Raw genomic sequence first — 24,475 nt, 5'->3', positions numbered from 1 at the left:
CCTCTGGCCTTTCTTTGAATTTAGATAAATGTGAACTTCTTCCCTTAAAGTCTTGTTCTGCTCCATTCCTGCACAATATTCCTGTTAAGTCTCAAGTGAATTATTTGGGTGTTACAATTTGTAAAGATGTCAATACGAGGGGACAATTAAACTTTGATCCAGTATTTACTAAAGCTAAGAAAAAATTAAATTCCTGGCCCCAAAGAGACTTGTCTTTACGAGGAAGGGCTCTCCTCGCCAAAGCGGAGGGTATTTCTAGATTGACCTACCCTGCTCTTTCTTTGCATGTGGATAAGACATTTTCTGTAAAGGTTGATAGAATGCTTTTTGATTTTTTTATGGAAACACAAAAGACATTACATCAAGAAATCTGTTGTCATAAATAGCTTTGAACATGGCGGTTTTAATTTTCTTGATTTTGCCTCTTTAAACAATACGATCAATTGGTTGAGGCAGTTTTTGAACGATTCTGTTTCATTATGGAATGCTATTCCCAATTATATTTTTTCTAAAGTTGGTGGTCTCCCCTTTCTGTTAGTATGTAATTATAATCTCTCTAAATTGCCCATCAAATTATCAAATTTCCATAAGCAGGTGCTGTTGGCCTGGCACTTGATTTACAAACATAATTTTAGCCCCCACAGGTATTTTATTTGGAATAACCATGATATCCGATACAAAAATAAGACACTCTTCTTTTCAGATTGGTTTAATAATAATATTATTTTGGTTTCTCAACTTGTAAATTCAAACGGTCATTTGTTTTCTTATTCTGAATTCTTAACTAAATATTGTATTCCTGTCACCCCACGAGACTTTGCCATAGTGATGGATGCCATCCCCAGTGGTGCTATTGCACTTTTGAAAAACTCAGGTGATTCTTTACTCTCTTCTACCTCTTGGATACATCCTTGCGAGACGGTAATAGGGAAGATCTGTTTTTTATCTAGTCCCTCTCTTAGGAATAGAAAGATTAGACAACTTTTTCAGAGATGGCGAAATCTAAAAAATTTCTTGACCGACCACCGAGCCTCATTAGCCGGTTGAAACCGGTTAACCGATAAGTTTAAAATATGCTACGCTATTTGAAATAACAGCCATTTCGAGCCGCGCCTGCAATTTCGCAACTTTTCGCATCTCTCTGCCGCTCTGCCTCCCGGCCCTTCCACTCAAGGGGAGTGTGTTCATGTAGCTACTTTTTGGAAGAAATTTTGTCTATTTGTATGTGCTTCTTTATTAGTCAGTTTTTCTTTGGGGTTTAAGGATGTCTTATTTGGTTTTTATAACTCTGACAAAAATCTAAAAGACAAGTATTTTCTTGTAAATCTATTTATTTTTCTAGCCAAATTTTTTGTACACAACTGTAAATTTTTGTCTATCAAACCTCTTTTTATTATTTTTTGCAATGACGTGAAATGTTATGTGGGTACTATCTCTTCTTCCAACAATGCCAAAGCTTTAAAGTCAGTTACATTGTGCACAAAGTATAATATTTATGCTTTTTTATAATGAAAACAAAAAGGGACTCGAGGCATTTCTATTCTCTATTGAATTTATATTAATTTATGTTACCCTTGGATCAATTCTTTTTTTAATGTATTATTTATTTATTTTTTGTTGAACTTGCTATTTGTCTACTGTTTATAATTCTATTGTTATTGTAGATTAAACTGTATTTGCTGTTATGTTCAAAAAAAAAAAGTCTTCCGTTTGTTCCTCGTTGCTACGGAAACAGAAGTAAATAAAGTTGAAACATGATCATGATGAACTATAACACGTCTTCAAGAATAAACTTTTTTTATTCCGTTATTATATTGTTTCTGTTAATGTTGCTGACTCACTCGACAGGCAGAAATGATATGTGACCCTGCCTGTGAAAACCCAGCTAAAGTCATTTTTTTGTGATTCAGTGTTTTCTACATAAAATCATCCTACACAATGTAAAGAACATTCTGTGAAAATATAACCTTGATATCTTTAATATTGACTGAGTAAGGCCATGTCAAAGATTTGCTAAAATTCGGGCTCAGAAAATCATATTTTTGAGAAATTCCAATTTAAAAATAAGTTATTTGTTAAAACTGCAACACATTTGATCCATAGTTATCCTGCATATGTGCCTTATAACACATTAAAGCTGAGATTCTCCCCTTTTTAGTGATATATGACACATCAGTGGAAAAATTCTTAAAGTTTTGTAAAACAGGTCTATTTATTATGATGTGCATGTCCAAAAAGCTAAAAGCATAAAAACATTGGGCCTTACTGGCCCACGGTTTAACATTGAGTAAATCTGGAGTAAAAAGTTCAAAAATAAATAAAATTTCAAGGGATAGTTTACCCAAAAACTACAATTCTGTTATCATTTACTCACCCTGATGTTGTTCCAAACCTGTATGAGTTTCTTTCTTCTGCTGAACACAAAATAAGATATTTTAAAGAATGTTTGTAACCAGACAGTTGACGGCACCCATTGACTTCCATAGGTGCCGCCAACTGTCTGGTTACCAACATTCTTTAAAATATCTTATTTTGTGTTAAACAGAAGCAAGAAACTTATACAGGATTGGAATAACATGAGGGTGAGTATGAGTAAATCATTTTTGGGTGAACTATCCTTTTAACAGGTCAGTCTCAAACTTTGTACACATTCTAAAATTGTCTAGATGCAAAATAAAATCCTGAGTGACAGCAACTCTCCCTCATTGAAAAATAAAGAACACCTTTCCCCATTGAAATACTTGCAGTTGCAAGAGAAACTGATTTTCAGTTTCACATCTGGACTTCCAGCATTTGAAGCAAATTCTTCTTGCTGGTGTTCCCTCTTCATGTTCACCAGACAAATAGCTTGGGGTTCAATCACCAAAACTGGCTGGTCCTCCTCATCATGTTGGTCACTGCCTGAAAAAGCAAAGATCATTTTTTTTTTCAATTCAAAGCAAGATACCTAAAAACATGATTGCATAACATGCAAGAATGGGAAGTGGGTTTAATTCCACATTTAAAATGGATAATGAAGCATTTTATATGAAAATATCAGAAAATATTTTTTCAGTTTAGTCAGACTGGATCTGATTAATTGAGGGGAGGGCATAGGAACAAGAAACAGCCTATAGGTGGTAGGCAGACTTCAATTCAGAGTGTAATGAAACAAATAAACATCATGCCATAAACGTAATTAATTTAAACTGACTCAATCCCAATCAACAAATGTAATAAACATTTAAATCCACTATTTTTGCATCACAGATATGTGTTAGCATTACATTGGCTGGACACTGACAGTATTTACATTTTAGCATAAAAAAAAAAAAATAACAAAAACTTACCGTCAAATTCCTCGTCAGTTTCGTCAAAGAATGTGTCCTGTTCATCATCACAATCATCCTCCAGAAAATAATCCGCAATAAAACCAGTTAAATTATAATTTGGTGCAAATCCACCGAGATTAATATCAAGCAAGCTGTTTAAGCAAGCAGCTATTTTCCGTTCCTGCTCATACTTCGGTGTCGCCGGCGAGTCAGATGTCAAAACAACGCATTAACGTACCATCCAGCAAATAACACGTAGCAGGCCAAAAATGTCCTTAAAATAAGTTTCATATTATTGGCAGAATATTAAGCTACAAAACAAATAAGCAGTTCTTAAAATATTGGCTATGACAAGAAAAAATCACCACAGACATCTAAACCCGGCTTAAATCTCTCTCTCTCTCTTTTTTTTTATTGTGTTGACCTGGTTACCGGCGCTCGCGGATTGATATTAAAGTCTGTTTTTACTCTTTCTAATAGAAAAGACACAGAAAAGAAGTTCCTGAACCGAATGATGTACGAATCAGCAGTGTTGTTGCGCAAAATAAACCCAGAGATGATTGAAATCAATGTTTAGGAAGCCCACGTCCGTTTTTTTTTTTGCGCAAAAGTATAACGTAGTGTCAATAAAATCATTAATTTCAGTATTTATCATGTTATAAATGAAAATGTAAGTATTGCATCTCAAAACCATTGGTATAATCTATCATTTACAGCAATAAACACACATGTACTATTTTTGTCATTTTTATGGCTATGACTACTTTGACGCTCGTTAACTCATAATTCGATTCTGCGACTTTAGCCGGGGTTTCACAGGCGGGGTAACATATAAGCAGGCTGTTAAAACGTGTGCACAGTTGTGTTACTTTTCTCAGCGCTGATGAGTCATCATGAGTTAGTTGATGACGATAGACCAATTACAGTCGTTTGTGGTGGCAGGATATTTTAATCAATGTGCAGTAATCACTTAAGTAATTATTTAAACGGCAATGTGTTTTATATTATAACAACACATGTTGACAAACGAACGTATCCAGTAAAAGTAAAATAAATAATAAATAAAAATTCACGAATTGTTAACTTTTATTAACTTTTATTTAGCCGACAGCGCCCCCTAACAGGATAATAATTGTACAGTACTTTTAATCCCATTCGGTCTCAATCTCAATCTCATCAATTTTATTTCGCTATGACCGAATAACACACAAAAACAACGAATGCGTTTTAACAATTTAAAACTGATATCTACATTGTTATAACCATAGATATCATATATTAAACGCTAGATGTCTTATGGCTCAGTCACTTCCGGCATCACCGTTCGGCCATCTTGTCACAGTGAAGCTGTGCATTAAGGTGAATGATCAGCATGCACACAAATCCTCTTATCTCGCTGAAATCTTGACGGATTTACAAACGGTTTGGTTTCTTACAAACGTTATTAACGTGGCTATAATTCCGAATGCTTGAACATGTATGTTATAATTATTCATATGTATGCACTGTATGTATGCAGTGTCATAACTACATCTCTGACGTTTATAACAAACCAAACCGTTTGAAAATCGGTAGCAAATTGAGCAAGTTATGGTTATTTAAAAGTACATGCACCATTAAACGAGTGAGCGAGCACACTGTGGCAAGATGGCCGCCACGTGCGGACGTCGACCTCCATTGGCCAGCAGCGAGCACGAGACATCTAGCCTTTATATATGATATCTATGGTTATAACCTGTTAACTGCTTTAGTGTTTACTTTTTTTATAACTTAGTTGAAATCCAATCGTCTGATTTCTGAAGGATCAAGTGACACTGAAGACTGGAGTAACGATGCTGAATATTCAGATTTACATCAAAGGAACAAATTACATTTTAAAGTATATTCAAATAGAAAATCGTTATTTTAAATTGTAATAATATTTCACAATATTACAGTTTTTTTTCTGTATTTTTGATCAAATAAATGCAGACTTGATGAGGATAAGAGACTTCTTTCAAAAACATAAAAAAATGTATTATGTTTCCAAACTTTTGACCGGTACTACATACATGCATACAGTACACACTTATGCCGCGTTCCAGGCAACCTGTAACCCGTGTTTTTCCAACTCGTAACTGGGAGTACATCGATCTAGTACGAGTTCACGGGTGGGAAGTCACGGGTTTGACTGCCGTTCCAGTGCACTTTCACGGGTATAAGTTTGGAAAAACACGGGTTACAGGTTGCCTGGAACGATGTACTCCCAGTTACGAGTTGGAAAAACACGGGTTACAGGTTGCCTGGAACGCAGGATTAGTTATAATCTTGATTTCCTCTCCAATGTTTACATTTCTGATAATCACAGTTGCGCACATTTGACCAGCAGATGTCGCTAGCATGCCGTTTTTCGAAACATAATATCAAGAGAAAAATATTCTTTCTTTTTAATATATATATATTTTTGTCATTGCTTTTAAACCTAGCTTTAAATATTTAAAAAATATATGTTTAATGTAAATATTCTTGCTAACCTTCTGTAACCAATGACGTCAACAGTGCAGCGCGAAGGCGTCACGTGAAGACGCCCAGGCACGTGCACGCGCATTTTATAAAGTAAGTATTACATATATATATATATATATATATATATATATATATATATATATATATATATATATATATATATTTATTTTATAATTAATTAAAAAAATATTTTGAATTCAATTTAATAATATTACATAGGCCTATATATAGTAATTAAAATACAATTTGTCATTATTATTATTGTCACAATGATGAAGATGATGATGATGATAACAGGTACCAATATGAAATGTCTTTTAATAATAAAGTAAACTTACGTACAGACAGAAGGTGTAACAGTGTGTGCTTGCAACAATACAAACACAAACAACGAACGAGTCGCACAGAGAGGACAGGGAGGAACTTAAATACATGGTGACGAACTAAACGATGATCAGCTGTGATGATGAGGAGCGTCCATAGAAACAGATGAGTGCCATATTAGTAGAAGTTACTATGCCAAATAATAGATTATATTACAATAATTTTATCAAATATAATAATATTAATTAAATAATTATTTTCATTATTATTAGTAGTAGTATTATATAAAATAATATATATGTAATACAAGTATTGTATGAAGTATATTATAAATAATATTAATTAAATGTTTCATTATTTTTATTAGTAGAAACTATATAAAATAATAATTGTATGAAATATAATAATATATATTATAAATAATATTAATACCATTTTTCATTGCTATTATTTTTAGTAGAAATATTACAATATAAAATAAAATATGTTATATAATGACTATTATAAAATATAATAGTTTTATTTATACATAAACACACACACACATTTATACAGTATATATATATCTCTCAATATATATATATATCAGCCATAGCAAAACTGTCACTTTACATTCAGAAGACCTTAAACACTCAGATACTCCATAATAAAGACAACAAATCACTTATTTATTGATGACTTGACATGCAATCAATCACAATGCACAATCAAAAGTTTCAATTAAAAAAATTATTTGGATTATTTTAAAAGCTATTCACTAGACGAAATGTTATACTTGTTTAGGGCAGTGTACAAACAAATTTACATATTTGAAAGAATATAATTTAGTGAGTATGCCATCTAGTCAAGTCAAGTAAAGTCACCTTTATTTATATAGCGCTTTTTACAATACAGATTGTATCAAAGCAGCTTCACATTGATAACATGAAAATAATACAACAAAGTTTGTTTCTAGAAGAAAATTGCATCATCGTCATCATTGTTGAATATCAGAGGTGGGCACAAATACATCAAAAACTATTTTGTTACAAACTACAAATACTGGCTCATGAAATGTAACAAAATAAAATACCAAATACTGATGTGAAAAATGTATTTAAATAAAATACAAGTAATTAGTATTTTGAAAATACAAAAATACTCCCACAATAATCTTAAAGGGTTAGTTCACCCAAAAATGAAAATTCTGTCAGTAATTACTCACCCTCATGTTGTTCCAACCCCGTAAGACCTTCGCTCATCTTCGGAACACAAATTAAGATATTTTTGATTAAATCTGAGAGCTGGATCACTCCTCCATAGGCTTCTAAGGCATTATAACTTGCTGGTCCAGAAAATGTATTAAAGACATCGTTAATATAGTCCAAGTGACTCCAGTGGCTCAATCTTAAGTTTATAAAGCGACGAGAATACTTTTTGTGCGCAAAAACCCCCCAAAATAACGACTTTATTCCACTATTCATTTCCTTCTCTCTGGGCCTCGAGTTTTTTCACGTAGTGTTTTAGCACACACATGACCAGCGTCGGCCAATAGTGAGCCTACGTGGTGACGTGCAACACAGACGCGCTGCGCTAAAACACTATGTGAAAAAACTCGAGGCCCAGAGAGAAGGAAATGAAAAGTGGAATAAAGTCGTTATTTTGGGGGGTTTTTGCGCACAAAAAGTATTCTCGTCGCTTTATAAACTTAAGATTGAGCCACTGTAGTCACTTGGACTATATTAACGATGTCTTTAATACATTTTCTGGACCAGCAAGTTATAATGCCTTAGAAGCCTATGGAGAAGTGATCCAGCTCTCAGATTTAATCAAAAATGTCTTCATTTGTGTTCCGAAGATGAGCGAAGGTCTTATGGGGTTGGAACAACATGAGGGTGAGTAATTACTGACAGAATTTTCATTTTTGGGTGAACTAACCCTTTAATGCCGTTTTTATGAGGAGCAGCGCCACTTCTTCTCCTGTGTTCAAAACTCATTCACTTCTTGGAGGGAGCCCGGGCTACAGGGTGTCACATGATTTTCGTGCATCTAACCTGGACATTGCCATTTCCAACATCAGACCGAAAATATGGCAAAATCATTTACTATGGTGATAAGCATATGGTAGTTTTTCTTAAGTATTTGAAATACTCTAAATACACTCCCTCAAAATATTTTGTTACAAACTACATTTTATTTTTTCCACACCTGCAAAATACAAATTACAAAATACACTAAAGTAATTAAATACGTATTTAAAATACATTTAATTGAAATACTGCCCATGTCTGTTGAATATTAAATGTCCCCAACTAAGCAAGCCGAAAGCCAAGGCAACAGTGGCAAGGAACCAAAACTCCATCAGGTGACAGAATGGAGAAAAAAACCTTGGGAGAACCCAGGCTCAGTCGGGGCCAGTTCTCCTCTGGCCAACGAGCGAACAGTGTTTGATTATGATCCAGGCAGCGTTACAGGTCAGAAGTCAGATCGGTCGTGTCGATGAGGCCTTCACAGGGCTGATGAGGCTGGCACTTCAGGGATGCGTCATGGTTAGGTCCAGGCGCAGATCCACCATCGGATCTGGATATGGCCTGGATCCGGCGGAAGAGGAGAGACTTTATTTATTTATTTGTTTATTTGAAAAGGGACAATGTACACTAATCAACTTTCAGAACAAATGCAAGCGTACCCGAGTTAGCCACAGGCTAGTTTTCATCGGCAGTCCCCTTGCCAGATGTTATTAGGCATCCTAAAATAGTAAACTGTTATAATACAATCAAATTCTTTATACAATAAACAAAAGGTAAAAACTGTGACTTCTGTATTTTATGAGGTTTTCCCAACTAAGCAATTTATACTTCTTTAGAATATGGCAATGATGGTAACAAATTGGCTTTTTGTCTAGAATTTTAAGTGCTTGTTTGTATAATGATTGTATAATGGCTGTAGAGTGTGCGTTGGACCAACTTATCAAACAGTAAGTGTTGTGGGAGAGAACCAATGAGTGGAAATATACCTTAGCTGCCTCAGTTACCTTAGCTGCCTAATATACCTAATATACCTATACCTATACCTAATATACCTTAGCTGCCTCAGGAGGTTTCTGACTAGTTGACACTTCAGGACTGCGTTGTCGTCGCGTCCAGGCGCAGGTCCTTCATCGGATCTGGATACGGCCTGGATCCGGCGGACTGTGGTAAACCTCGGTATAAACAGAGAGACTAATATTAGCGTAGACGCCATTCTTCTTATGATGTAACGAGTACATCAGGATTTATGGGAAGTGTTCCCGGTTCCGGCTGACCTAATCTATGCAGCCTAATATGGAATTATAAAAGTCTATAATGTGTATGCTAGGTCAAAGAGATGTGTTTTTAGTCTAGCTTTGAACTGACAGAGTGTGTCTGCTTCCTGGACAATGTTAGGCTGTTCCAAAGTTTTGGTGCTAAATAGGAAAAGGATCTACCGCCAGCGGTCGATTTTGATATTCTAGGTTTTATCAACTGGCCGGAATTTAGAGATCGCAATAGATGTGAAGGACTATAATGCGTTAAGAGCTCGCTCAAGTACTGCGGAGCTAAACCATTTAGTGCTTTGTAAGTAATCAGCAATATTTGAAAATTTAAACGATGTTTAATAGGGAGCCAATGCAGTGTTGACAGAACAGGGCTAATATGGTCATACTTCCTGGTTCTTGTAAGAACTCGAGCTGCTGCGTTTTGGACCAGCTGTAATTTGTTTATTAAGCGTGCAGGGCAACCACCCATTAGAGCATTACAATAATCTATCCTTGATGTCATGAACGCATGAACTAATTGTTCTGCATTTGTCAATGAGAGCATATGACGTAATTTAGATATATTTTTAAGATGGAAAAATGCGGTTTTACAGATACTAGACACGTGACTTTCAAATGAAAGATTGGTATCAAAGAGCACACCCAGGTTCCTAACCGAAGACGAAGACTTAACAGAGCAGCCATCAAGTGTTAGACAGTATTCTAGGTTATTACGTGAGGAAGGTTTTTGTCCAATAATTAGAATCTCTGTTTTTTCAGAATTAAGTAGTAGGAAATTACTAGTCATCCAATTTTTTATATCAGCTATGCATTCCGTTAATTTTGTGAATTGGTAAGTTTCGTCTGGGCGTGAAGAAATATAGAGCTGAGTATCATCAGCATAACAGTGAAAACTAATGCCATGCTTCCTAATGATATCTCCTAAGGGTAGCATGTACAGAGTGAACAGCAACGGTCCTAGTACTGAGCCTTGTGGTACGCCATACTGAACTTGTGATCGATAAGACATCTCTTCATTTACTGCTACAAACTGATAACGGTCAGATAAGTATGATTTAAACCATGCTAATGCAATTCCACTAATGCCAACATAATTTTCGAGTCTATTTAAAAGAATGTTGTGGTCGATAGTGTCAAATGCAGCACTAAGATCGAGTAACACTAATAGCGAGATACAACCACGATCGGATGATAGGAGCAAATCATTTGTGACTCTAATGAGAGCTGTCTCAGTACTATGGTACGGTCTAAATCCTGACTGGAAATCCTCGCAGATATCATTTCTTTCTAAAAAGGAACATAGTTGTGAGGATACCGCCTTTTCTAGTATCTTTGACAGAAAAGGTAGATTCGAGATCGGCCTGTAATTGACTAATTCTGTAGGATCAAGTTGCGTTTTTTTAACAAGCGGTTTAATCATAGCCAGCTTAAAAGTTTTCTGTACATATCCTAGTGACAAAGATGAATTAATGATATTAAGAAGAGGATCTGTGACCTCTGGAAGCATCTCTTTCAGTAGCTTAGTCGGTATAGGGTCTAACATACATGTTGTCGATTTAGATGATTTAACGAGTTTAGTAAATTCTTCCTCTCCTATAGCAACGAATGAATCTCATTTTTCTTCAAGGAGACTACAATGCCCTGCCTGATGCGATACTGTAGTAGACGGTTGCATAGTTATAATTTTCTCCCTGATATTATCAATTTTGTTAGTAAAGAAGTTCATAAAGTCATTACTGCTGTGTTGCTTGGAAACGTCTGGGGTTGAAGATTTATTTTTCGTTAGTTTAGCCACTGTTTCAAATAAATACCTAGGGTTTTGTTTATTTTCTTCTAATAGGGTTGAAAAATAAGCAGATCTAGCAGCTTTTAAGGCCTCTCTGTATGCAATCGAGCTCTCCTTCCATGATATGTGAAATACCTCTAGTTTTGTTTTCTTCCAGTTGCGCTCCATTTTTCTGGCTGTTCTCTTAAGTGCCTGAGTGTGCTCGTTGTACCACGGAGTTGGACTATTTTCTTTAATCTTCTTTAAGCGCAAAGGAGCAACTGTGTCTAAAGTGCTGGAAAAGAGAGAGTTAAAAGTTTCTGTCGCAATATCTAGTTCTTCTAAGCTATCTGCGATGCTGAGATGATGAAACTGATCAGGAAGATCATTAATAAAGCAGTCTTTAGTGGCGGAAGTGATAGGACTAACATATTTGTAACACGGAGTCGACTTTGCAGCCTTGGCTAAATGAAGTTTACACAAGACTAAATAATGATCTGAGATGTCATCGCTCTGCTGCAGAATTTCAACGGCATCAACATTGATTCCATGTGATAATATTAGATCTAGAGTATGATTATGAGAATGAGTAGGTCCTGACACGTGTTGTCTAACTCCAGTTGAGTTCAGAATGTCTTTAAATGCCAATCCCAATGCATCTTTTTCGTTATCTACATGTACATTAAAATCACCAACAATTAGTACTTTGATAAAGTCTGTATGGTGCCCTGGTGGCCTGTATACAGTAGCCAGCACAAATGTTAAACGTGATTTATCATTTACACTAGATAGTGTTACATTTAGCAACAACACTTCAAAAGAATTATATTTAAAACAAGACTTCTCAGTAATTCTGAAGATATTACTATAAATTACAGCAACCCCTCCCCCTTTGCCTTTCAGACGAGGTTCATGTTTATAACAGTAATCTTGCGGGGTGGACTCATTTAAAGTAATATAATTGTCTGGTTTTAGCCAGGTTTCTGTCAAACACAGCACATCTAGATTATAATCTGTAATCATTTCATTAACAATGAGTGCTTGTGAAGTAAGGGATTGAATATTCAGCAACCCAAGCTTTATCATTTGTTCATCCGTATTATATCTGTTTTTTATTTGTTGAACATCAATTAAATTTTTACCCTTGAATGGGTTTAGGAGTTTTTTGTATGTCCTAATTCGGGGAACAGACACAGTCTCTATATGATGATAGCTAGGTGAAAGAGGCTCTATGTGATTGGATTTATCTGACCTTGGTGACGTGAGACAGTTAGCAGACGGTCGGTTTAGCCAGTCTGTCTGCTTCCTGACCTGAGGCCCAGATTGTCATGTTTGAGCTCTAAGACTATGTGCCATATTACTAGAGAGAAGAGCAGCACCATCCCAGGAGGGATGAATACCATCTCTTTTCAACAGGTCAGGTCTGCCCCAAAACCTTTCCAATTGTCTATGAATTCTATATTATTTTGCGGACAGCACCTCGACAGCCAGCCATTGAGTGAGGACAATCTACTAACTATCTCATCCCTCCGTCGAACAGGAAGGGGGCCAGAGCAAATTACAGTGCCTGACATCGTACTTGCAAGTTCACACACCTCTTTAATGTTAATTTTTGTGATCTCCGACTGGCGGAGTCTAACATCATTAGTGCCGACGTGAATAATAATTTGAGAGAATTTACAATTAGCATTAGCCAGCACTTTTAAATTTGCTTTGATGTCAGGCGCTCTGGCTCCCAGCATTGCATCATTGTCCACCCTAAATAAGGCAGATCAATAATACTGTTGAATATTAAATGTCCCCAACTAAGCAAGCCGAAAGCCAAGGCAACAGTGGCAAGGAACCAAAACTCCATCAGGTGACAGAATGGAGAAAAAAACCTTGGGCCAGTTCTCCTCTGGCCAACGAACGAACAGTGTATGATTATGATCCAGGCAGCGTTACAGGTCAGAAGTCAGATCGGTCGTGTCGATGAGGCCTTCACAGGGCTGATGAGGCTGGCACTTCAGGGATGCGTCATGGTTAGGTCCAGGCGCAGGTCCTTCATCGGATCTGGATACGGCCTGGATCCGGCGGAAGAGGAGAGACTTTATTTATTTATTTATTTGTTTATTTGAAAAGGGACAATGTACACTAATGAAGATTCAGAACAAATGTAAGCGTACCCGAGTTAGCCACAGGCTAGTTTTCATCGGCAGTCCCCTTGCCAGATGTTATTAGGCATCCTAAAATAGTAAACTGTTATAATACAATAAAATTCTTTATACAATAAACAAAAGGTAAAAACTGTGACTTAGACTGTGTTAAAATCACAACCAATCGAGTAAACAAGATGAACAGATAAATTCAAAAAAATAGATGATAATAGATGATACAGTTATTGTTGGTGGATGGGACCAGCGTCAGTGTTGACAGTGTTGATTTTCAATAAGCCATTTCTTAACATTAATCTCAAATGAGTAATAGGATGGAGACTCTCTAATTAATGGTGGTACTGAGTTCCATTGATGTGATGCTGTGAATGAAAAGACGGCCTGACTAAATGCAGTTTTTTTGAGTGGACTTGTGCAGTTCCTCCTAGCTGCACCTCTTGTAACTCTGTTTGCATTTGATTTAAAATTGATAAGGCCAAATAAAGGTGGAGGAGCTAAACTGTGCATGATCTTATAAACCAAACAGACATTTCTGTATTTTATGAGGTTTTCCCAACTAAGCAATTTATACTTCTTTAGAATATGGCAATGATGGTAACAAATTGGCTTTTTGTCTAGAATTTTAAGTGCTTGTTTGTATAATGATTGTATAATGGCTGTAGAGTGTGCGTTGGACCAACTTATCAAACAGTAAGTGTTGTGGGAGAGAACCAATGAGTGGAAATATACCTTAGCTGCCTCAGTTACCTTAGCTGCCTAATATACCTAATATACCTATACCTATACCTAATATACCTTAGCTGCCTCAGGAGGTTTCTGACTAGTTGACACTTCAGGACTGCGTTGTCGTCGCGTCCAGGCGCAGGTCCTTCATCGGATCTGGATACGGCCTGGATCCGGCGGACTGTGGTAAACCTCGGTATAAACAGAGAGACTAATATTAGCGTAGACGCCATTCTTCTTATGATGTAACGAGTACATCAGGATTTATGGGAAGTGTTCCCGGTTCCGGCTGGCCTAATCTATGCAGCCTTATATGGAATTATAAAAGTCTATAATGTGTATGCTAGGTCAAAGAGATGTGTTTTTAGTCTAGCTTTGAACTGACAGAGTGTGTCTGCTTCCTGGACAATGTTAGGCTGTTCCAAAGTTTTGGTGCTAAATAGGAAAAGGATCTACCGCCAGCGGTCGATTTTGATATTCTAGGTATTATCAACTGGCCGGAATTTAGAGATCGCAATAGGTGTGAAGGACTATAATGCGTTAAGAGCTCGCTCAAGTACTGCGGAGCTAAACCATTTAGTGCTTTGTAAGTAATCAGCAATATTTGAAAATTTAAACGATGTTTAATAGGGAGCCAATGCAGTGTTGACAGAACAGGGCTAATATGGTCATACTTCCTGGTTCTGGTAAGAACTCGAGCTGCTGCGTTTTGGACCAGCTGTAATTTCTTTATTAAGCGTGCAGGGCAACCACCCATTAGAGCATTACAATAATCTATCCTTGATGTCATGAACGCATGAACTAATTGTTCTGCATTTGTCAATGAGAGCATATGACGTAATTTAGATATATTTTTAAGATGGAAAAATGCGGTTTTACAGATACTAGACACGTGACTTTCAAATGAAAGATTGGTATCAAAGAGCACACCCAGGTTCCTAACCGAAGACGAAGACTTAACAGAGCAGCCATCAAGTGTTAGACAGTATTCTAGGTTATTACGTGAGGAAGGTTTTTGTCCAATAATTAGAATCTCTGTTTTTTCAGAATTAAGTAGTAGGAAATTACTAGTCATCCAATTTTTTATATCAGCTATGCATTCCATTAATTTTGTGAATTGGTAAGTTTCGTCTGGGCGTGAAGAAATATAGAGCTGAGTATCATCAGCATAACAGTGAAAACTAATGCCATGCTTCCTAATGATATCTCCTAAGGGTAGCATGTACAGAGTGAACAGCAACGGTCCTAGTACTGAGCCTTGTGGTACGCCATACTGAACTTGTGATCGATAAGACATCTCTTCATTTACTGCTACAAACTGATAACGGTCAGATAAGTATGATTTAAACCATGCTAATGCAATTCCACTAATGCCAACATAATTTTCGAGTCTATTTAAAAGAATGTTGTGGTCGATAGTGTCAAATGCAGCACTAAGATCGAGTAACACTAATAGCGAGATACAACCACGATCGGATAATAGGAGCAAATCATTTGTGACTCTAATGAGAGCTGTCTCAGTACTATGGTACGGTCTAAATCCTGACTGGAAATCCTCGCAGATATCATTTCTTTCTAAAAAGGAACATAGTTGTGAGGATACCGCCTTTTCAAGTATCTTTGACAGAAAAGGTAGATTCGAGATCGGCCTGTAATTGACTAATTCTGTAGGATCAAGTTGCGTTTTTTTAACAAGCGGTTTAATCATAGCCAGCTTAAAAGTTTTCGGTACATATCCTAGTGACAAAGATGAATTAATGATATTAAGAAGAGGATCTGTGACCTCTGGAAGCATCTCTTTCAGTAGCTTAGTCGGTATAGGGTCTAACATACATGTTGTCGATTTAGATGGTTTAACGAGTTTAGTAAATTCTTCCTCTCCTATAGCAACGAATGAATCTCATTTTTCTTCAAGGAGACTACAATGCCCTGCCTGATGCGATATTGTAGTAGACGGTTGCATAGTTATAATTTTCTCCCTGATATTATCAATTTTGTTAGTAAAGAAGTTCATAAAGTCATTACTGCTGTGCTGCTTGGAAACGTCTGGGGTTGAAGATTTATTTTTCGTTAGTTTAGCCACTGTTTCAAATAAATACCTAGGGTTTTGTTTATTTTCTTCTAATAGGTTTTAAAAATAAGCAGATCTAGCAGCTTTTAAGGCCTCTCTGTATGCAATCGAGCTCTCCTTCCATGAAATGCGAAATACCTCTAGTTTTGTTTTCTTCCAGTTGCGCTCCATTTTTCTGGCTGTTCTCTTAAGTGCCTGAGTGTGCTCGTTGTACCACGGCGTTGGACTATTTTCTTTAATCTTCTTTCAGCGCAAAGGAGCAACTGTGTCTAAAGTGCTGGAAAAGAGAGAGTTAAAAGTTTCTGTCTCAATATCTAGTTCTTCTAAGCTATCTGGGATGCTGAGATGATGAAACTGATCAGGAAGATCATTAATAAAGCAATCTTTAGTGGCGGAAGTGATAGGACTAACATATTTGTAACACGGAGTCGACTTTGCAGCCTTGGCTAAATGAAGTTTACACAAGACTAAATAATGATCTGAGATGTCATCGCTCTGCTGCAGAATTTCAACGGCATCAACATTGATTCCATGTGATAATATTAGATCTAGAGTATGATTACGAGAATGAGTAGGTCCTGACACGTGTTGTCTAACTCAACAATTAGTACTTTGATAAAGTCTGTATGGTGCCCTGGTGGCCTGTATACAGTAGCCAGCACAAATGTTAAACGTGATTTATCATTTACACTAGATAGTGTTACATTTAGCAACAACACTTCAAAATAATTATATTTAAAACAAGACTTCTCAGTAATTCTGAAGATATTACTATAAATTACAGCAACCCCTCCCCCTTTGCCTTTCAGATGAGGTTCATGTTTATAACAGCAATCTTGCGGGGTGGACTCATTTAAAGTAATATAGGCTAATTGTCTGGTTTTAGCCAGGTTTCTGTCAAACACAGCACATCTAGATTATAATCTGTAATCATATCATTAACAATGAGTGCTTGTGAAGTAAGGGATTGAATATTCAGCAACCCAAGCTTTATCATTTGTTCATCCGTATTATATCTGTTTTTTATTTGTTGAACATCAATTAAATTTTTACCCTTGAATGGGTTTAGGAGTTTTTTGTATGTCCTAATTCGGGGAACAGACACAGTCTCTATATGATGATAGCTAGGTGAAAGAGGCTCTATGTGATTGGATTTATCTGACCTTGGTGACGTGAGACAGTTAGCAGACGGTCGGTTTAGCCAGTCTGTCTGCTTCCTGACCTGAGGCCCAGATTGTCATGTTTGAGCTCTAAGACTATGTGCCATATTACTAGAGAGAAGAGCAGCACCATCCCAGGAGGGATGAATACCATCTCTTTTCAACAGGTCAGGTCTGCCCCAAAACCTTTCCAATTGTCTATGAATTCTATATTATTTTGCGGACAGCACCTCGACAGCCAGCCATTGAGTGAGGACAATCTACTAACTATCTCATCCCTCCGTCGAACAGGAAGGGGGCCAGAGCAAATTACAGTGCCTGACATCGTACTTGCAAGTTCACACACCTCTTTAATGTTAATTTTTGTGATCTCCGACTGGCGGAGTCTAACATCATTAGTGCCGACGTGAATAATAATTTGAGAGAATTTACAATTAGCATTAGCCAGCACTTTTAAATTTGCTTTGATGTCAGGCGCTCTGGCTCCCAGCATTGCATCATTGTCCACCCTAAATAAGGCAGATCAATAATATTGTTGAATATTAAATGTCCCCAACTAAGCAAGCCAAAAGCCAAGGCAACAGTGGCAAGGAACCAAAACTCCATCAGGTGACAGAATGGAGAAAAAAACCTTGGGCCAGTTCTCCTCTGGCCAACGAGCGAACAGTGTTTGATTATGATCCAGGCAGCGTTACAGGTCAGAAGTCAGATCGGTCGTGTCGATGAGGCCTTCACAGGGCTGATGAGGCTGGCACTTCAGGGATGCGTCATGGTTAGGTCCAGGCGCAGGTCCTTCATCGGATCTGGATACGGCCTGGATCCGGCGGAAGAGGAGAGACTTTATTTATTTATTTATTTGTTTATTTGAAAAGGGACAATGTACACTAATGAAGATTCAGAACAAATGTAAGCGTACCCGAGTTAGCCACAGGCTAGTTTTCATCGGCAGTCCCCTTGCCAGATGTTATTAGGCATCCTAAAATAGTAAACTGTTATAATACAATCAAATTCTTTATACAATAAACAAAAGGTAAAAACTGTGACTTAGACTGTGTTAAAATCACAACCAATCGAGTAAACAAGATGAACAGATAAATTCTAAAAAATAGATGATAATAGATGATACAGTTATTGTTGGTGGATGGGACCAGCGTCAGTGTTGACAGTGTTAATTTTCAATAAGCCATTTCTTAACATTAATCTCAAATGAGTAATAGGGAATGTGAAGGTGACGTCACGCCGTGTTGCATTATGGGTCCGCCGCCATATTGAGAGGATCGCGCCCTATTCCGCTGTATGTGAATTCATGTGTTGGAGGCTGTGTTTAGATTTTCTGTTGAGATTTTTAGTAACGTCGATATGGTTGGTCAGTACTGCTCGATCAAGAACTGCCATAGCAGGTCACACGATCGTTCAGGGAGGAAAATGAACAACAGAATACGTTTTTTCCACTTTCCTTCCTTGAAAAAACAACATGGGAAGCAGATGGAGGAGCTGACGAGAAGGCGCCGGATCGCGTGGGTTGCCGCAATAATGAGAATTTTTTTTAATTTTAATAAACAAATACAAAATATTGTCTTCTAAAATTCCCATAAATATAGTTCTGCCATGTGAGGGTGAGACTGTGGTTTTTGGACAAAGTTGTCATAGTCTGCTGTGCTCTTACAAACATGTGTCCAAGTGTTGTGCAGTGATTGCTAAATCAACTGGTTTGTAAAAACGTTTGTTAAAAGTTGTACAAAGCTAGAGGTTTTGTATTGTATATTCCTTGATGACTTGTAGGATAGTTGATGAATTATGTTGATTTTGTGGTTCATGTTAGCAGACGATAAAGCCACATTGCATGAATCAAATAAATTATATTTATTTTGTTTTCAATTAACAATTTGCTTTGATATTCTGTACATCTTTTTATATGCCCTTTTAAAATGCTAGTGAATCAAGGTTTTGTATAACTGCTTAATAAATACATTAAGTGACTTTTATCTGTTTCTGTACGCACTCAATTCAAAAACAAGGTTAACAATGTCCAGATTTGTGAGCGGAGGTAACGTTAGTGCGTCTGGATCTGTAATCCAGTCTTGGGCTGCAAAATCATATGGATCAAAGTTGTTTATCGCGGACAGTTTGTCCAAATAACGTTTTTGGCAGTGGCATTTAGTTTCTCCCGATAGGGTCCCTTCTCTTTTTCTTTAAATTTCTTCCGTTTTTCTTCAATTTTACCTCGTTTTAGCCAAACACACCCAACTATTACATGTCATAGCAACGGGCGGCGAAAAGGTAAACAGAGATCGTGCCTCCTAAGATGGCGCCCACGTCCCATAATGCAACACTGCGTGACGTACCTTCACATTCCCTATAGGATGGAGACTCTCTAATTAATGGTGGTACTGAGTTCCATTGATGTGATGCTGTGAATGAAAAGACGGCCTGACTAAATGCAGTTTTTTTGAGTGGACTTGTGCAGTTCCTCCTAGCTGCACCTCTTGTATCTCTGTTTGCATTTGATTTAAAATTGATAAGGCCAAATAAAGGTGGAGGAGCTAAACTGTGCATGATCTTATAAACTAAACAGACATTTCTGTATTTTATGAGGTTTTCCCAACTAAGCAATTTATACTTCTTTAGAATATGGCAATGATGGTAACAAATTGGCTTTTTGTCTAGAATTTTAAGTGCTTGTTTGTATAATGATTGTATAATGGCTGTAGAGTGTGCGTTGGACCAACTTATCAAACAGTAAGTGTTGTGGGAGAGAACCAATGAGTGGAAATATACCTTAGCTGCCTCAGTTACCTTAGCTGCCTAATATACCTAATATACCTATACCTATACCTATACCTAATATACCTTAGCTGCCTCAGGAGGTTTCTGACTAGTTGACACTTCAGGACTGCGTTGTCGTCGCGTCCAGGCGCAGGTCCTTCATCGGATCTGGATACGGCCTGGATCCGGCGGACTGTGGTAAACCTCGGTATAAACAGAGAGACTAATATTAGCGTAGACGCCATTCTTCTTATGATGTAACGAGTACATCAGGATTTATGGGAAGTGTTCCCGGTTCCGGCTGGCCTAATCTATGCAGCCTTATATGGAATTATAAAAGTCTATAATGTGTATGCTAGGTCAAAGAGATGTGTTTTTAGTCTAGCTTTGAACTGACAGAGTGTGTCTGCTTCCTGGACAATGTTAGGCTGTTCCAAAGTTTTGGTGCTAAATAGGAAAAGGATCTACCGTCAGCGGTCGATTTTGATATTCTAGGTATTATCAACTGGCCGGAATTTAGAGATCGCAATAGGTGTGAAGGACTATAATGCGTTAAGAGCTCGCTCAAGTACTGCGGAGCTAAACCATTTAGTGCTTTGTAAGTAATCAGCAATATTTGAAAATTTAAACGATGTTTAATAGGGAGCCAATGCAGTGTTGACAGAACAGGGCTAATATGGTCATACTTCCTGGTTCTGGTAAGAACTCGAGCTGCTGCGTTTTGGACCAGCTGTAATTTCTTTATTAAGCGTGCAGGGCAACCACCCATTAGAGCATTACAATAATCTATCCTTGATGTCATGAACGCATGAACTAATTGTTCCGCATTTGTCAATGAGAGCATATGACGTAATTTAGATATATTTTTAAGATGGAAAAATGCGGTTTTACAGATACTAGACACGTGACTTTCAAATGAAAGATTGGTATCAAAGAGCACACCCAGGTTCCTAACCGAAGACGAAGACTTAACAGAGCAGCCATCAAGTGTTAGACAGTATTCTAGGTTATTACGTGAGGAAGGTTTTTGTCCAATAATTAGAATCTCTGTTTTTTCAGAATTAAGTAGTAGGAAATTACTAGTCATCCAATTTTTTATATCAGCTATGCATTCCGTTAATTTTGTGAATTGGTAAGTTTCGTCTGGGCGTGAAGAAATATAGAGCTGAGTATCATCAGCATAACAGTGAAAACTAATTCCATGCTTCCTAATGATATCTCCTAATGGTAGCATGTACAGAGTGAACAGCAACGGTCCTAGTACTGAGCCTTGTGGTACGCCATACTGAACTTGTGATCGATAAGACATCTCTTCATTTACTGCTACAAACTGATAACGGTCAGATAAGTATGATTTAAACCATGCTAATGCAATTCCACTAATGCCAACATAATTTTCGAGTCTATTTAAAAGAATGTTGTGGTCGATAGTGTCAAATGCAGCACTAAGATCGAGTAACACTAATAGCGAGATACAACCACGATCGGATAATAGGAGCAAATCATTTGTGACTCTAATGAGAGCTGTCTCAGTACTATGGTACGGTCTAAATCCTGACTGGAAATCCTCGCAGATATCATTTCTTTCTAAAAAGGAACATAGTTGTGAGGATACCGCCTTTTCTAGTATCTTTGACAGAAAAGGTAGATTCGAGATCGGCCTGTAATTGACTAATTCTGTAGGATCAAGTTGCGTTTTTTTAACAAGCGGTTTAATCATAGCCAGCTTAAAAGTTTTCGGTACATATCCTAGTGACAAAGATGAATTAATGATATTAAGAAGAGGATCTGTGACCTCTGGAAGCATCTCTTTCAGTAGCTTAGTCGGTATAGGGTCTAACATACATGTTGTCGATTTAGATGATTTAACGAGTTTAGTAAATTCTTCCTCTCCTATAGCAACGAATGAATCTCATTTTTCTTCAAGGAGACTACAATGCCCTGCCTGATGCGATACTGTAGTAGACGGTTGCATAGTTATAATTTTCTCCCTGATATTATCAATTTTGTTAGTAAAGAAGTTCATAAAGTCATTACTGCTGTGTTGCTTGGAAACGTCTGGGGTTGAAGATTTATTTTTCGTTAGTTTAGCCACTGTTTCAAATAAACACCTAGGGTTTTGTTTATTTTCTTCTAATAGGTTTGAAAAATAAGCAGATCTAGCAGCTTTTAAGGCCTCTCTGTATGCAATCGAGCTCTCCTTCCATGATATGCGAAATACCTCTAGTTTTGTTTTCTTCCAGTTGCGCTCCATTTTTCTGGCTGTTCTCTTAAGTGCCTGAGTGTGCTCGTTGTACCACGGAGTTGGACTATTTTCTTTAATCTTCTTTAAGTGCAAAGGAGCAACTGTGTCTAAAGTGCTGGAAAAGAGAGAGTTAAAAGTTTCTGTCGCAATATCTAGTTCTTCTAAGCTATCTGGGATGCTGAGATAATGAAACTGATCAGGAAGATCATTAATAAAGCAGTCTTTAGTGGCGGAAGTGATAGGACTAACATATTTGTAACACGGAGTCGACTTTGCAGCCTTGGCTAAATGAAGTTTACACGAGACTAAATAATGATCTGAGATGTCATCGCTCTGCTGCAGAATTTCAACGGCATCAACATTGATTCCATGTGATAATATTAGATCTAGAGTATGATTACGAGAATGAGTAGGTCCTGACACGTGTTGTCTAACTCCAGTTGAGTTCAGAATGTCTTTAAATGCCAATCCCAATGCATCTTTTTCGTTATCTACATGTACATTAAAATCACCAACAATTAGTACTTTGATAAAGTCTGTATGGTGCCCTGGTGGCCTGTATACAGTAGCCAGCACAAATGTTAATTTTTGTGATCTCCGACTGGTGGAGTCTAACATCATTAGTGCCGACGTGAATAATAATTTTAGAGAATTTACAATTAGCATTAGCCAGCACTTTTAAATTTGCTTTGATGTCAGGCGCTCTGGCTCACAGCATTGCATCATTGTCCACCCTAAATAAGGCAAATCAATAATATTGTTGAATATTAAATGTCCCCAACTAAGCAAGCCAAAAGCCAAGGCAACAGTGGCAAGGAACCAAAACTCCATCAGGTGACAGAATGGAGAAAAAAACCTTGGGCCAGTTCTCCTCTGGCCAACGAGCGAACAGTGTATGATTATGATCCAGGCAGCGTTACAGGTCAGAAGTCAGATCGGTCGTGTCGATGAGGCCTTCACAGGGCTTATGAGGCTGGCACTTCAGGGATGCGTCATGGTTAGGTCCAGGCGCAGGTCCTTCATCGGATCTGGATACGGCCTGGATCCGGCGGAAGAGGAGAGACTTTATTTATTTATTTATTTGTTTATTTGAAAAGGGACAATGTACACTAATGAAGATTCAGAACAAATGTAAGCGTACCCGAGTTAGCCACAGGCTAGTTTTCATCGGCAGTCCCCTTGCCAGATGTTATTAGGCATCCTAAAATAGTAAACTGTTATAATACAATCAAATTCTTTATACAATAAACAAAAGATAAAAACTGTGACTTAGACTGTGTTAAAATCACAACCAATCGAGTAAACAAGATGAACAGATAAATTCTAAAAAATAGATGATAATAGATGATACAGTTATTGTTGGTGGATGGGACCAGCGTCAGTGTTGACAGTGTTGATTTTCAATAAGCCATTTCTTAACATTAATCTCAAATGAGTAATAGGATGGAGACTCTCTAATTAATGGTGGTACTGAGTTCCATTGATGTGATGCTGTGAATGAAAAGACGGCCTGACTAAATGCAGTTTTTTTTAGTGGAATTGTGCAGTCCCTCCTAGCTGCACCTCTTGTAACTCTGTTTGCATTTGATTTAAAATTGATAAGGCCAAATAAAGGCGGAGGAGCTAAACTGTGCATGATCTTATAAACTAAACAGACATTTCTGTATTTTATGAGGTTTTCCCAACTAAGCAATTTATACTTCTTTAGAATATGGCAATGATGGTAACAAATTGGCTTTTTGTCTAGAATTTTAAGTGCTTGTTTGTATAATGATTTCAGTGGTTTTAAAGCTGTAGAGTGTGCGTTGGACCAACTTATCAAACAGTAAGTGTTGTGGGAGAGAACCAATGAGTGGAAATATACCTTAGCTGCCTCAGTTACCTTAGCTGCCTAATATACCTAATATACCTATACCTATACCTAATATACCTTAGCTGCCTCAGGAGGTTTCTGACTAGTTGACACTTCAGGACTGCGTTGTCGTCGCGTCCAGGCGCAGGTCCTTCATCGGATCTGGATACGGCCTGGATCCGGCGGACTGTGGTAAACCTCGATATAAACAGAGAGACTAATATTAGCGTAGACGCCATTCTTCTTATGATGTAACGAGTACATCAGGATTTATGGGAAGTGTTCCCGGTTCCGGCTGGCCTAATCTATGCAGCCTAATATGG

General features: G+C 37.3%; 4 long non-coding RNA genes across 4 annotated transcripts; all 4 read right to left on the bottom strand.

Moving 5' to 3' along the window:
- Positions 1-6,787: 6,787 nt before the first annotated feature.
- LOC311070318 lies at positions 6,788-11,141 on the bottom strand. The gene is made up of 3 exons (XR_014603656.1): positions 9,202-11,141; positions 8,809-8,868; positions 6,788-8,710 (listed from the first exon to the last, which is right to left on the bottom strand). It is a non-coding gene; the product is annotated as an uncharacterized lncRNA (long non-coding RNA).
- A 1,963-nt stretch (positions 11,142-13,104) lies between these two features.
- On the bottom strand, positions 13,105-14,265 carry LOC311070320. Its single transcript, XR_014603658.1, has 3 exons — positions 14,131-14,265; positions 13,348-13,407; positions 13,105-13,245 (listed from the first exon to the last, which is right to left on the bottom strand). It is a non-coding gene; the product is annotated as an uncharacterized lncRNA (long non-coding RNA).
- Positions 14,266-17,963: 3,698 nt separating this feature from the next.
- On the bottom strand, positions 17,964-20,234 carry LOC311070322. The gene is made up of 3 exons (XR_014603660.1): positions 20,140-20,234; positions 18,206-18,265; positions 17,964-18,103 (listed from the first exon to the last, which is right to left on the bottom strand). It is a non-coding gene; the product is annotated as an uncharacterized lncRNA (long non-coding RNA).
- Positions 20,235-23,197: 2,963 nt separating this feature from the next.
- Positions 23,198-24,365, bottom strand: LOC311070321. Its single transcript, XR_014603659.1, has 3 exons — positions 24,231-24,365; positions 23,442-23,501; positions 23,198-23,339 (listed from the first exon to the last, which is right to left on the bottom strand). It is a non-coding gene; the product is annotated as an uncharacterized lncRNA (long non-coding RNA).
- Between the last annotated feature and the right edge of the window lie 110 nt (positions 24,366-24,475).

The sequence above is a fragment of the Abramis brama genome (assembly GCF_963993115.1).
Source record: "Abramis brama genome assembly, chromosome: 20".
Taxonomy (NCBI): Eukaryota; Metazoa; Chordata; class Actinopteri; order Cypriniformes; family Leuciscidae; genus Abramis; species Abramis brama.
Note: the sequence above shows the minus strand (reverse complement) of the source record. Positions and strands in the feature narration are given on the sequence as shown.